This window comes from Sebastes umbrosus, chromosome 7 (genome assembly GCF_015220745.1).
Source record: "Sebastes umbrosus isolate fSebUmb1 chromosome 7, fSebUmb1.pri, whole genome shotgun sequence".
NCBI classification, from domain to species: domain Eukaryota; kingdom Metazoa; phylum Chordata; class Actinopteri; order Perciformes; family Sebastidae; genus Sebastes; species Sebastes umbrosus.
In genome coordinates, this window is record NC_051275.1 from 1,323,633 (window position 1) to 1,338,782 (window position 15,150).

At 41.0% G+C, this 15,150-nt stretch overlaps 1 long non-coding RNA gene across 1 annotated transcript; it reads right to left on the reverse strand.

The window, feature by feature from the left end:
- Positions 1 to 719: 719 nt before the first annotated feature.
- LOC119490950 lies at positions 720 to 2,769 on the reverse strand. Its single transcript, XR_005207512.1, has 2 exons — positions 2,429 to 2,769; positions 720 to 1,465 (listed from the first exon to the last, which is right to left on the reverse strand). It is a non-coding gene; the product is annotated as an uncharacterized LOC119490950 (long non-coding RNA).
- Between the last annotated feature and the right edge of the window lie 12,381 nt (positions 2,770 to 15,150).

Below are 15,150 nucleotides of genomic sequence, written 5' to 3' on the forward strand. Positions count from 1 at the left end.
CGTTTACCGCAGAAGAGAATCAGAGACCCTGTGAAAATCAACTTTGGGGTCCACTGTTTACTACCAACCTGTAGCATCATTACACCTTTTAGTCTAAGGTCCCAATTCTTGCCACCTTTCATCCTTCGATTTGACCAATGAGACGTTGGGATCAGAGTGTGGTATCTGAAATAGAGACTGAAAAAGTGTGTCAGGCAGAGTCACAGAAGCAGCCAGTCAAGCTTGAGTTTGTCCTTATCAAGGCTCTCTCTGTACCATTTGTTTTCAAACTCACTGTCTACTCCAAAAAGAGATAAGTGAGGTGCATTGCAAGTCATGTTTTCTCATAATATGTGTGTGTGGCTGTGGAGAGAGCTGTAGCTTGGTTTATGAGAGTTTAACAGAGTTAAGTGCAGTGTTTGGGATTTTCCATTGGTAGGCATATAACAGGTCCTCTTTACTATATTTGAAATATTTGTATATATATATATTTGTTGTTTGCTAATTCTGGTTACAACTATGCCCTGTGTTGTAGATATCAAAACTATCCCCAGTAAAACAATAAAATCTCTCCCCATCAGGTTAATCGGACAGTATTTTGATAACAGAAAAGAGTGTTTGAAATCCCCCTCAATGTTATCCCAGCATGGTAGTGGAACTGTGTATCTTTTTACCACAGATGATGTCTTCTTTGGCATCTGTTTATACTTAGCATATAGTTCAATAGCTTTCTCTTTACCAGTTTCCTGTACAGATTCAAGATATTCAATTGCTTGTGAAATCATGAGTTGTGTGTCTGTGTTCTTACGTGTCTGATGTGCAGATAGGTCACTGTTTCCCGTCTCCGTGTCAAAGCTAGATGAATCCTTCACTGTCCTCGACCCCTCCGCTAGTCAATCAGCCTGTGTGTCCTGGTTCTCAGGGCAATTCCTTGCCCAGTGTCCTGTCTTTCCACATCTGAAGCAGGCGTCAGATCTCCACCTGCCTCCACCACTTCTGCCATGCCGTGATTCTCGACAGTCTCAAGGTTTCCGCATTCCCAAGTGATGCAATTGCGTTTTATCATCTCACTGATCTCTGGTCTCATTGATGAAGCGGTCCCGAAGATGAGCTTCCCAGGGACCGACCTCGTTGTTTTCCCTCATGGCAGCTGGTCGTAGGAGGCCACTGTGTGTTGTGAACCTCTGTGAGTCTGATAAGGTACGCAGACACAGTCTCATAGTCTCTCTGCTTGCACAGTGAGATTTTGCCAATGTCCATTCTCAAATAGTGGTGGCAGTTTTTACACCGTTGCAAAGTCCAGTTATGGTGTGCGAGGGGCAGTGTATGGTGGAGGCTTGGTTGCTGAGCTTCTTGGGCCCTCTTCCTCCATCATGGCTCCTTCCACTGGTGGAGGTAGAGGTGGAGATGGAGCGCTGGGCAGCACTGCCCGGGCCGGCTGTTGTCGTTGCGGGGTCGAGTCCAGATCAGGATCTAGTTTGAGACACTGAGACATGGATTTTAGTGGTGCTGTTCCTGATTTTTTTGTTTTCTCTCCCTGATGGTTGCTTCTTCTACTTTGTTTTTTAAAGCTGGGAGCTGTCTTATGCTAAAACTGCCAGTGCTTAGAAATCCACACGTCAAGTTGGTCAAATACCTTTTACTGTTTACTGTATTTGGTGGTCGTATCTTTGATGTTAGGCGACATTAATTGAGGTGGATTATCACAATCCTTTGAGTTTACTATGATTTGCACCTATTTTAAAAAATAGTTTTCAAGATCTCTTCAATATCAATGTACTTTTTAGTTAGGGGTCGTGGACTAAGGAAGGGAAAGAATTTTTTATCAAGATTTTTGCTAAGAGATTTCTACAGGTGGTTGTACCTTTATATACTTCAACTCCTACAGGTGGTTATGCTTTAACTCCAGTAAGGTCTTACTTCTAGTTACTCTTTCCCCCCCTCTTTTTTCTTTTTCTTCTAGTGGGTGATCAGTCCACTAGATCAAAAGAAAAAAGATAGCAATATTATTATTATTATTATTATTATTATTATTTTTTTACACTATGTGTGATTACAGTGTATTTTATTCACTGAGTTCCCAGAACTCTTTCTACAATATTATTATTATTATTACACTATGTGTGATTACAGTGTATTTATTTACTGAGTTCCCAGAACTCCTCCGAGTTCCCAGAACTCCTTGTGTATTTACACTTATACAAGAAAAAACAGTGTATTGATGTTATCCCTCTGAGTTCCCAGAACTCCTTGGTACCGTAATAGTGCTAGCCCTGGATTCTACAGCGGTTTCCAAAACCTGCCCTGTTGACACGTCTGTCACAACCACCCTCGTTGGTGGGAGAATCACTTTTTCTTCATTCCCCCCACAGCGCTTTATCCCCCTGTACAGACGCTGTATGAATGAATTCTATTAATGTATGCTTTTTCTGAATGAATTCTTACTTACCAGAAAGACAGAGTTGTTTTTTTTTTTTTTTTCTTTGCCACCTGGTTCTTTGGATCACAGCGGTGAGCGAGACTTGGTCCTCCGGCGTCAGGCCCCCACTTCTACACCCTTTTATGGGGAGGTTGAGGTTAGAGTCCCGGACTCCAGCCGTGCACGGTCTTTACCCTCGCACAGAGTTCCAGCGGTCCCGCTCACACGAGTGATCCTGCCGACAATGCCAAATTGCGGTGGCAGTTTCTGTTAAAACAAGACACAAACCAAGGTAACAACTTGTCTTTAAGTGAATTTAATAAAAAGGCATACATTAATAACTAAAGCATCTGCAGATGGACTCACGAGCACAGCCACCTGTTGTGGACTGTGGCAAGTGAGCCCCGAATACAAAGAGTAGTCAGTATTTATACATTTAAAGCATAACACGAAGATAAGTGCAAAGAAGAAAGGAAGAGAAGGATAGAAAGTATATCAATGCGTCAGCACACAGCAGACAACAGAGCATCACAAGACATAACAAGTATTTCAGCAATCTGTTGTTTGCAGTTACAGAGATCTAAAATGTCAGGTCACTGTCCTATGGTGACAAAGTTGAACATGTGAGGCACTGAGATTATCTAAAGGTACAGTGTTAAACTGCAGATATGAAAATTGCCATTACAGTGGATAAATCCAGTAAAGCAATTAAACTGAAAGTAATTTAGTTTAATGAAGAAAGAACAAAGGTTTAATTAAAAAGTAATTTAGTCATAAATAAGGTAGGATGTAAATGTGTTAATGAGTAGTTACAATAAATAGATGTATATTGTTTTAAGGTAAACAGTAAGTGAAAAAAACACAGACTGTGCCTTTAGTTTCAACTATTTTGTTTGTGATTGGTTACTGGAGTCATCAGTCAATGACACCTGTGGTGATTGGCTGCAGTTAAGGAAGAGAACCAGTAGGGGGTGGGAGTAGAAAAAAAAACACAGAGAAGAGACAGGAGAGTTGATTTAAGTGTGCTGTTACAGTATAATTGTGTAAGCAAATTCAGTTTTGCCAGTAACTGGCCAGGTAATTTAAGTTTTGCTAACTAATTGCTCAGATAATCTGATGATTTAAGTGTGGTCTAATATTTCAAGTGTTTATTTTTGGGGATTTTAAAGGGGCATAAAGTGTGTTATTTGTTATTTTTTCTTTGAACAAAAAGGGTAAATATTATTTGTACATTACTAAAAACGGTCAGTAAACTATTATTTTTCATTCAGAGAAGTTGTCTGGGGTCAGTTATTTAAAATACATCACTGTGAGTGTAAATAGATTGTGTATCACTAGGGTAATATAATTTTCACCCATAACAGGTAAACCTTTATGGTAGCTACCTTAAGAAACCGAACTCAAACACCCCTTCATCTTAGTTTAAGGTTATTTATAGCTACTATAGCGTGTTGGGGTGCTACACTAAGATAACCTTTCAGGCACCACTAGTGAAACTCACTACTCAAACACACTGCTGTCCTGTGGACAGACCACAGGACAGCAGTAATGCAACATATGGATGCCAACCGCTGTAAAAGTCAACAGAAGAAGAAGATTGGGCAAGGCTGGAAAGACGTCTCTTATTATGCCGATGTGGTGTCAATGTTCTTGTAATGTATGTAATATTCAACAAGTTTACGAGACTTGTTAGTTACCAAATCACCCAGCAGGGCGTAAATGTTAAACTCGTAAACAAGTCACAGATTCAAATACGTCTTTAGCGGAGTCTTATGATTGTTCGCTCACTCGGTCCACGTGACAGCGCCTTTCATCACATGTACTTTCCCCTGCAGTGTTACGACTTTCACTCACAACACAGCCGTACTGGCATTTTTCCTGAAATGTTACGAGGTCTTGAAGTGGGAAGATGGCGGTACAGATTTCCCTGAATATCGATCCCTGCTCCCATTCACACATGACCCCATGCAGTAAATGTTCCTGAACATTTCAGAGATAGACTGCACGTGTGAGGGGAAACCATAATCTGCACTGCCAGCCCGGCAGCAAGCACTTTCATGTCAGCATTGCCATGAAAATGCTTCAGCTGGAGGCCAGTCTAGCATTGGGACCACCCCCCTTGCCCCCACCATGCTTTGGTCTGGCTCACTGATCATCTGCATACATTACCTCACAGAGGGTCAAACTCCAACTGTCCCACAGGACCTTCATTATTGCAGTTTAAAGCCCATTTTGAACCAGAAATAGGTAACAGCATGGAGACCAATTTTTGTACCAAAAGAGCTGAAGCTGTTTCAATCACCATGTTCAGGCAATTTGCTCAGGCAACTGCATTCAAAGTGATTTTCTCTGCCTCATCGTTTCTCAGCTCCAACATTGAATTAAAGCAGAACAGCAACATTTTCATAAGCAGCGCAGATCTTTTCTCTATCTCTGCTCCCAGTTGATGAAACATACATACGTAGATCGGTATACATGAGCAGCGGTAAATGCTTGACATACGTAGATCAGTATACATGAGCAGCGGTAAATGCTTGACAAACAATGTCGGACTTGGATGGAAAGCTCTTCCCTCAGAAGGATAAGGCCACTGACCTTGAGGTTGTTGTTTACTTGTGTGTGTGTGTATGTGTGTGTTTACCTTCATTGCCGTCTTCACATGGAGCTCCAGGTTACTGTCAGGTTCTTAAGTGCCCATTGTCCTCCAGTCTGCCTCAGGCCGTAGAAGTACAGAAAGCAGGCGGGGGGGCTGAGAGGTGGCTGGCTGTGTGACTCGGGGCTTTGCTTGCCACCTGTCTAGACGTCAGGAAGATAACATCCCCACTTTTAATCCATACCAGAGAGCCTGGAGGAGACAAATTTTAGCACCCGTGCCTCACTGTTTATCTGTACACATGTCTTTCTCCCCTTACGACAAAATGTGCACTTTCAACTGTACAAGATACAACACATTGCCAGACAAACGGTACATAATGTCCCTCTTCTTCGCTTGGCAGTGGCTTGTAGGCTTCGGTGAAGAAAAACCCCTCTGTCCAGAGTGTCCTGCAGTCGCTGCTTTATTTTCAATCACAACTAGCAATTTAATGAAGAATCACTTCCCTGAGGTCTGAGAGCCGTGCTCATACATACAGTAGATAAGTCATTCCTTTCAGTCATTCCAATTTGCTTGAGGATGTTGAATTTAAGTGTGACTCAGTTCTCAGTAACAAAAAAAACAAAAAAAAAACAGAAGTGTTGCCACTGGTTCGTTCCACACACCGTCAGCCTTTAGACTTTCACAGGTCGACTCATATAGAAGCTATATTTATTCATCTCATTTCAAGAGCTGTCTGTGCAATTACTGCTGGCACTTCAAAATACCGGTGGATTTACGTTGGAATAATGATTGGCATAAGAAATGCTTTAGCCTGGTGCTGTACCTGACTCGCTGGTTATTAAAGAGGGCAGAAGATTATTGTATTGGACTCAAGAAGAAGACATCAGGAGACAACTCTCTCATGTAACACTGCACTGAGACTGTGAAAGTCCATGAAAGACTTGGTTAAACTTGATCTTAATAATACCCAGTTTCTGAGTTTTTCACTGTATCTCATTAAAGCCCCATGTGTAGATTGTCTTTGTGATTATAGTCAAATTATTCTGATAGTATAATCTTTTGTTTGTCGAAAAAAATAAAGATTAGTGCAGTCTTTGTATTGCTTTCAGTCCATTTCAGTGTCCCTGGGATAGATCCATGGGGGTGTGGATGGCGTACATAATGGCTACATAAACACACAATCAAACTGTCACATTTTGATTCAAATGTTGCTAAGCCTTGATTTGTGCACAGAAATACATGAAGTCACATTTGTCCAACAGGCTGAGCCCTGCATACTTCAAACTAGTGACAGGAGCAAAGACAAGAAAACATCTTTGGTTATTTCACATGAAAGACAACTTCCATCAAAAATTGTGTGTTCATGTTCTGGTTGTGTTCCGGTTGTGATGAAAACCAAATATTCATACAAAGAAACTAGAATTATCAGATTTCAAACTATCGTACACTGAATTCCACACTGTGGCGCACCCAGAACTGAATTTACAGTCTATATTAATCAAGCAGCAACCTCTGGTGATGGGAAATGAAGCCAATGTGGAAGTGCCAAAAATGCAGTTTTTCAAATGGCCACTTGAGGTTGACTCCAAAAGGAAGTGAATCCCCATACCCCAGGTTAAAATGCCCAAATTCACAGCAGAAATAATAAGCATGTTTACAGCCTGGTACAAAAAAACAACTGTAAGGGGGGTGAATATTTATATAACTCACCCGTTTAAATTATATTAAGGCTTAAAGGTAGGCATAATGAAGACATTGCCTCTTTGAGTGACAGGCGGATGCCGTATCAGGTCGCTAGCTGCTAGCTGTCCGCTCTGCTGCGTAACCCGGTCCCGCCTCAGCTCCAACAACGATCCTCTTTGCCAATTTTTGGATTAACCACGAGTTAGGCTATGTCGTCACTCGCCACATTGAGCTTCACAACGGCTCTTCAGAAACCTATGGGTGACATCAAGGAGACTATGTACATATTCTATACAGTCTATGATATTAATCTGTTTAAAATACAACAATGGGTTCACCAATCTGTCTCCATTGGGCTATGAATACAAGTCAGATGATGTAGGTTACAGGCACACTCTGTGCATCCTAGTGAGTAAGAAAACAGATTACAGGTAAAGCACTTTAGTACAGCAAACCATACCAAACAAAACTCGAAGACAATCTCATGCTTTGACTCATAATCCATGATTACATTGACAATGGCCGTCTCTAGAGATCTCTACAGATATGTGACTGGATCATTCATCCAGGGTCGGGTTTCATAAGACGTTATTGACATAGTTATAGGGCTGTGTATTGGCAAGAATCTGGCGATACAATACATATTATGATACTGGGGTAATGATTCAATATGTTGCGATATATTGTGATACTGTAAGCAAGGCGATATATTGCAATTTTCTTTTAAATTAAATTTTAGGAAAACTGTCACATTATAAAGAACACACCAGAAATGCACCATTTTAGAAGAGGCAAAAATGTAAAAGAGAGACTCGTGGGTACCCATAGAACCCATTATCATTCACATATCTTGAGGTCAGAGGTCAAGGGACCTCTGTGAAAATTCCCATGCCAGTTTTTCATCGCCAAAATGTAGCGTAAATTTGGAGCGTTATCTAACCTCCATCGCAACAAGCTAGTCTGATTGATAAGCGGCCAGGCCTGTCGGACTTTTAAGAAGTTAATTAAAAATCGATAGTGTTTTGGAGAATCGATACAGTATCGCACAACATAATATCGCGATACTCGTGTATCGATATTTTCTTATACACCTACATAGTTAACATATGATGACTAATCAAGCTGGTTCCAAATCAGCTAGATATTATTTCACTATTATGGGGTTACAATAAACCCTGAAAGTATGACTGGATCATACAAAGGGCTCACTTGATGTATCTATCATGATGATAATTATCAATTGTCAGCAGTACCTCAAGCCAGATATATTACTGTATGTGCTATGGCTTAACATTACTCACACGTTATTTTTGGATATTACTTATGTTTCTTTTACGACCTCCAACAGAAATAAGTGAAATAAGTTTCTCTTTATCCTTAGCATTATAGCTACACTCTTATACTGTGCGTATGTTTGTTCATAAAGCACTATTTTAGAATTCTGATGCTGAATTATTCAATGATGCATCTAAGAGTTGATTAAATGTGTTCCTCCACTGGAATATTCTCTCATTGTTTGGAGTTTTATACTTAAAGGAGACATCTTCTGTCCAAACTAATAAATAATTCATTTGAGCAATATCAATAATATTTATCCCAGATCTCATGCTCAGTACGGACGGAACAAGTGGAACTAATCAGCAGATACACGCTTGCCCACACAGTTTGAATTGAGTGCCTTGAGTCAAGATGCTCAGACTGTGTGAAGTCTCTGATGGAGAGTTCTACCACCTGTTTGGCCCCCATCTCTTCACTGCTCAGTGAGGCACAAGATGAAGCACTTTACATCTTAGTGATCCTCCTACTCCTGCTCATCACTCTTCATAATACCTTCCAACGCCTCCCTTCAGTAATCTGCTAAGCAAAATGAGCAATACCCCGATCTTTCTGCCACCTCCCCCAAAAAGCAGAGACACGCTTCATTTCAATTCGGCGGTGACAGTGATGAGACGGCCCTCCCCCATCGTCACCATGAGACAGTGAGACAGACACATGGGCTCTGCCGCACTGCTCTGTTTAAACTACAGATTCACTCACAGCACCAGCAGATGGCTGAGGTCCACCGCTGATTTAATGTGTTGTTTAGTTTTCATCATGGGAGGGGACACAAAGCGTGGAATGATCAATGTTTTTTCTAGCGCAATTTTCTTTTTTTCTTTTAAGCTTTATATGCTTATAAAAAGCACCAGATTCTAGGTGAATTTGTATCTGTTGTAGTTTAATTATCATGCAGTACATACAGTACATGGATGGATTACTGAATGGGCCTATCAGGCTCTGGGCCAGGGGGGCCCTGGGCCAGGGCCTCTGTTTGAAGTGACCATTAACATTTCTTGTTGGAAAGTCAAATAAACGACTACAAAGAGATGCCAAATGACTAAAAAGAGATGCCAAAAGGTCACAAAGGGACGCAAAACAACCACTAACAGATGCAAAATGACTACTAACAGACACAAAACAACCACAAAGAGATGCAAAACAACCACTAACAGACACAAAACAACCACAAAGAGATGCAAAACAACCACTAACAGACACAAAACAACCACAAAGAGACGCAAAACAACCACTAACAGACACAAAACAACCACTAACAGACACAAAACGACTACTAACAGACACAAAACAACCACAAAGAGATGCAAAACAACCACTAATAGACACAAAACAACCACTAACAGACACAAAACGACCACTAACAGACACAAAACAACCACAAAGAGACGTTAAACAACCACTAACAGACACAAAACAACCACAAAGAGACGTTAAACAACCACTAACAGACACAAAACAACCACAAAGAGATGCAAAACAACCACTAACAGACACAAAACAACCACAAAGAGACGCAAAACGACCACTAACAGACACAAAACAACCACTAACAGACACAAAACAACCACTAACAGACACAAAACAACCACAAAGAGACGTAAAACAACCACTAACAGACACAAAACAACCACTAACAGACACAAAACAACCACAAAGAGACGCAAAACAACCACTAACAGACACAAAAAAAACACTAACAGACACAAAACGACCACTAACATACACAAACGACCACTAACTGACACAAAACAACCACAAAGAGACGCAAAACAACCACTAACAGACAAAACGACCGCTAACAGACACAAAACAACCACTAACAGACAAAACGACCGCTAACAGACACAAAACGACCACAAAGAGATGCAAAACGACTGCAAGGACAAAAAAGAGATGCAAAACAACTACAAAAACAAAATGACTACTACAGGGATGCTCAACGACTACAAAAACAAAAGAGACACAAAAGGATTATAGTAAATAGTAATACATTACATGGATGATACATTAAAAGATGACAAAGTCATACAAAAATGAAACATACAGATCACAAAGGGCCCATTTACACATTTCAAGTCTTGTATCCGGATAAAATCCAGATGAGATTTAAGACACTTTCATTCACACTGAGTTGACCAGATCACAAATCTGATTGCAACTACAAAGAGAAGCTAAGCGGCCACATAGAGAATTGAAACAACCACAAATGAGACACAAAAAAGTGCAGAATAACTACAAAGAAACGCAACACGACCACAAATAGATGCTAAATGACAACATAGAGAACAAAACAACTACAAACAGACACAAGATAACGACACCAAAATGCAAAACAACTACAAAGAGACACAAAACAACTACAAAGAGACACAAAACAACCACAAAAAGACACAAAACAACCACAAAAAGACACAAAATAAATACACCAAAATGCAAAACAACTGCAAAGAGACACAAAACAAGTTTTTCTTTCAATTTCTCGTTCTTGCTCTCTACAGGAGGATTCGGGGGCTTTTACATGTCTATACCCAACAGCCCATTGGCTCATAATCCATCCATGAAGACATTTTACTGCAGTTTTTCTCAGCTACTAAGTAAGTGACAAGTTATTTGATAATATTCCGTACCCATTCATACTTCCAGTGGTACAAGTCTCCATTCGAGAGAGGAATTAACTGACTAAATATAACAGATTCAGCTCACATAGGCAGTCATTCATAAATACATGGATATACAGTACTACACACACACTGCTTCCAGAAATCCACAATTCTCCTCCAGAGTTTAATATTTACTTACTCATGCTCCCATCTATCTCACAACTTTTAGCAGTAGGTGCAGTATTGATGCCACTTTTATATGACAGGTAATTTTAAATAATCCATTTAGAGTTGTAGAGAGCCCTGAGGATTTGCATTTTAATTATACATTTTGATTCGCTGGGGTTGATTACTCTCATTCTCTGGCAGCAGGTTAATTGTGTGAGCTCAGTTCCGCAACACTGTGGACTTGTGTCATTACTTGTGTGAATAATATAATGAGGTGCTGTTATCCAAGAATGGCATGTTCACTATTTTGGTACTTTTATCTCAACAGCACATCATATTTCAATATTTCCAGGGATTCAAAAGCTGATTTAATGATCTTTGATGCTGTGATGTCGGTTGTTAAAATGGAAGTTTGCTATGTGTTGATGAGTTATGAACTCATTGAACTGGTTGGAAAAATAGTCAAGCACATACGATTGCATTTCCCCTATTGTTCATGGAGGTTTCTCAATGATTTGCATCGATTGACTCCCATGCCTGGCCAGTCAGCTCAGCTGTAACCCCGCTCTGCACGGAGCTGGTCCATTGGGAACCCTGCTTAGCTCAGTGTGCACAGGGAAGGGGAATTAGTTTGGGCTTTCAAAGAGGGATGGTGGAGGGATCTGCTATGCATCGGAAATCATTGCTGCTAGCAGTTCCCAGTGGATGGGAGAAGTGCTGATTTGTAATCACAGTGGGTGGGGAAGGACAAGGACGGAACATGTCATGACGGTTTGTTTTGTGGTGTTCCTCCATTGAAAAAGTATTTTTTGCGTTAATCATATTGTTGTGTTATCTTTGGTCACTTGGGAGACGATGCCGGTCGTCATATCAATTTCACAATAATTCTTTATATTTAGAGCATATTGTATCCTGAATTGAGGCGAAAGCCCATTTTGATTAGGGCCAGGCTCTAAGTGAGAAATCACAAGTACTAATTACAAGATATAGATTCACAGAGAGTTCTGGCCGTTGTTGAAGCCAGGATTCATCTATATGTATAGAACTGTAAATAATTCAGGGCAAAATGACAACTGAAATGTGATTTCAATTACTGCGACTGGTCAAAGCTATTCCATATCAATATAATTGCTTTACGTCCAACAGTGTATTCTGAAATTATAGTGTCCATGGGAAGGGGATGTTTTCCCTTCATTGTGCGTGAAGAAAACTCAATTTGAAAAACAGTTAGCAGCAGCTATTGCTTGGTGATGTTATCATGTGCAAATAGGTGCCAAGTGTGAGGAGGGATATACAAATGAGGTTTGAAGATTTTCTTTTCTATAGTTTATTATTTTCCAGCCAGATGATGGAAAATGGTTTGCTGCTGGCCATAGTTTTGGAATTCCATCTACATTTTCCAACATTTAAGCTCCACATATTCAGTATTATTTATTTAGCGAATGCAAAGTCCTTGAGCAAGGTGGTTGCCTCATGGTCTGCTGTATGGAGGGTGACTAACCCTCCTTTTAGACTGTGGAGCGGGCAAGCTTCAGTGATATGTTCCATTGTTTGCACCTCTCCACAAGCACACAATGGGCTTAGGCTGCTGCCCCATTTGTGAAGGCTGGCCAAGCAGGGGCCATGTCCGGACCTGAATCTATCGAGGGTTGACCACTGTATCCTTGGCAGGTTGGGTGGTGACATATTCAGTGCACGCGATAGAAAGGAAAGATTCCATTAGCATCTCGCTGTCATCCTACAATATAACTTTTTCATGGCTCTTTATGAATTCAATTCATGCTTGCTCATTTTATTTGTCTATTGTTATTCACCAATTTATATTCTGCTTTCCCTCCCATGTCTGCCGCACCCCTGCTATGCAGTTCAGCGTCAAACATCTAAAATCTAACCTTTCCATCTCTGGCCATCAGACAAATTCTAAATGTCAGTGATGGATCTCTCTCTGAGATGCCTGCCAATCAGAAATACTTTTGATGTACCAGACACCTCTCATCTTCATTTGGGTGTGATTTGAGATGGAGAGCGTGTAGCTGTCTGTCTGTCCCATTGTGTGAGGGGGGCTTGTCTGCAGAGGGGTGGGGGGGAAAGGCAAGGGCCAGATGAGACCCCATCTGGACAGACCCCGCATCCTGCCAGCTCTCACCCCAGTGGCTTGGGACGCTCCCCACTCATCAGCAGCCATCAAAGGGTGCCTGCCCACCAGCACACCCTGAGTGGGCTGCCAGCTCGATGAGTCCCTCGGCTCATTACTGCCAAAAAGAGGTGAAAGCAGGGAGCTCCTCAATCATTCAACCACCCGCAGGTTCCAGGGTAGCCACCTTTTACAGAATGCACTATGTATATACAACGTTGGTAAGCTTGTGGTTCTTTTGTAGATTTACTTTAAGATTAAATAACTCCATTCACACTAGGGGTGGGAAAAAAATTGATTCACCTATGTTTCACGATTTTTTCTTTTACGATTTTGAAATAGATTTTTTAATGCTAGAATCAATGTATTTGCTTAATTTGAGTCTATGCGGAGGTAGAAGGAAGTTACCGCTTTTATTGTTGTAGTCAGTAACGTGACACCATATCCGTCACCAAAACAAACCGCAGCTAGCTGAAACGTCAAAGCAGAAAACGTTGGAGGGTCAGCGTGGATACGACCTGCACCCTCATATTTTAAATCCAAAGTGGTAAACACTACACATCCAGTAAAGTATGGAAACACTTTGGGTTTCACACATTGACAGGAAAAGCAGAGCTAGACATCACGGTTAAAGCTGCATGCTAACTCTGTCACGGACAGGAAACGTTATCGTATTGCGGTAACGTGTGGTCTAGCCAGCCGTCGCTCTAGTCTCTGTGGTGAAATCAGCCGACGCCACGACTGTAGAGCGCCCATATACTGACATTTATGTTAAAGGTCACCTATTATGCAAAATGCACTTTTCCATGTCTTTTAAACATCGATATCTGTCCCCAGTGTGTCTACAGGTCACCATAGTATCATAAAAGACCATCCTCTCTCTTTTTCTCCTGCTCCTTCGCTCCGAAAAATGGGTCTGAAAAAAACGCTGAGCAGCACTTTCTTACTTTGGTGACGTCGGTAACGATTTTCAGGCCATATAAGGGTTTCCTGTTGGAACAACTGAGAACCTCCAGCTAGGTGACTCCGCCCACAGAGTGACTCTCTCGCTTCCGCCTCCTAACTATGAGCAAAGTCTGCTCCTACTTCATTTGGTCTGCAAGAACCAGCAGAAAAGTCTTCATGTACTCCCATCATCTGAGATAAAGATAACATGTTCTTTCACAAAGGCTTTATGTTAAACAGGTGATATGAAAAATGTATTTGATGTCATGCATGTAGCAGAGTACAGGTAGTAAATAGTGACTGTAAGCAACACAACACATTTCTGTTTCACAGTCAAACTTTATTTGACTAGACAGATGACAATATTAATTATACACAGCATTTGTAATCCCACCTTCAGTTATGTTGACATGGTACAGGAGAAAGTCTATTCCAGCATGGTAAACTACGGTGAGTGTAACGTTAACCGGTCTGTAGTCATGGTAACACAGAGACAGCTCCTACAGTAAATAATATACCATTACTCTGATTACTTTACTACGTTTATCAGGTGTCTTTTACCAGAAATAATGAACTGACTACTGTTTCACATCTTCTATTTTCCACCCTGATGTTCACTGTGTTTACACACCGTCATATGTAGCTACATGCTAACATGTTAGCTCTGTATCTCCCATGTAAATAGAACTATCTGCTCACAGCTAATGTTTTCTTCTCCACTGGGATGATTTTGTCGGTCATTTCTCACAGATGGACCTGAAAAGACAAACGTAAAACAGAGTGTATTGTAGCGACCCTGGTCAATGAAGCTACGAGGCAGGAACTGGTTTCGCTGGTACTTTATTCCTCAGCTTGAACACAGGTTACTGTGGCCCGTAACCAACGCCAAAACAACACAACTACTCTTTTACAGTGTGCTATCTGCATTAGCAACTCACTTCTCATCTCCCGCTTCTCGTCTTCCACACCCACCCACAAACTAACAGGAACAACAACAACCCTCCCTCCTAAAGCCTCTGCCAATCACAGGTGGCTATCTCCACAAATCACTGCCAATGCTACGTTCGCTGACATCATGTAAACCTGACTAATTACAGTAACAGAACTTGTAACTTAACAGTTGACCCCACGTCACCCAGTCGTTACAGTATGTTTATGGTTTACAGAGTTTATGCAGAACGTAAATACTGAGTTAACTAACAGAGCTATAAATAGCATATTTACCGGCGCAAAACCGTCAGTAAAACCTGGAATCTTGGCCGCAGATGATGTTCATTTCTCGCCGATT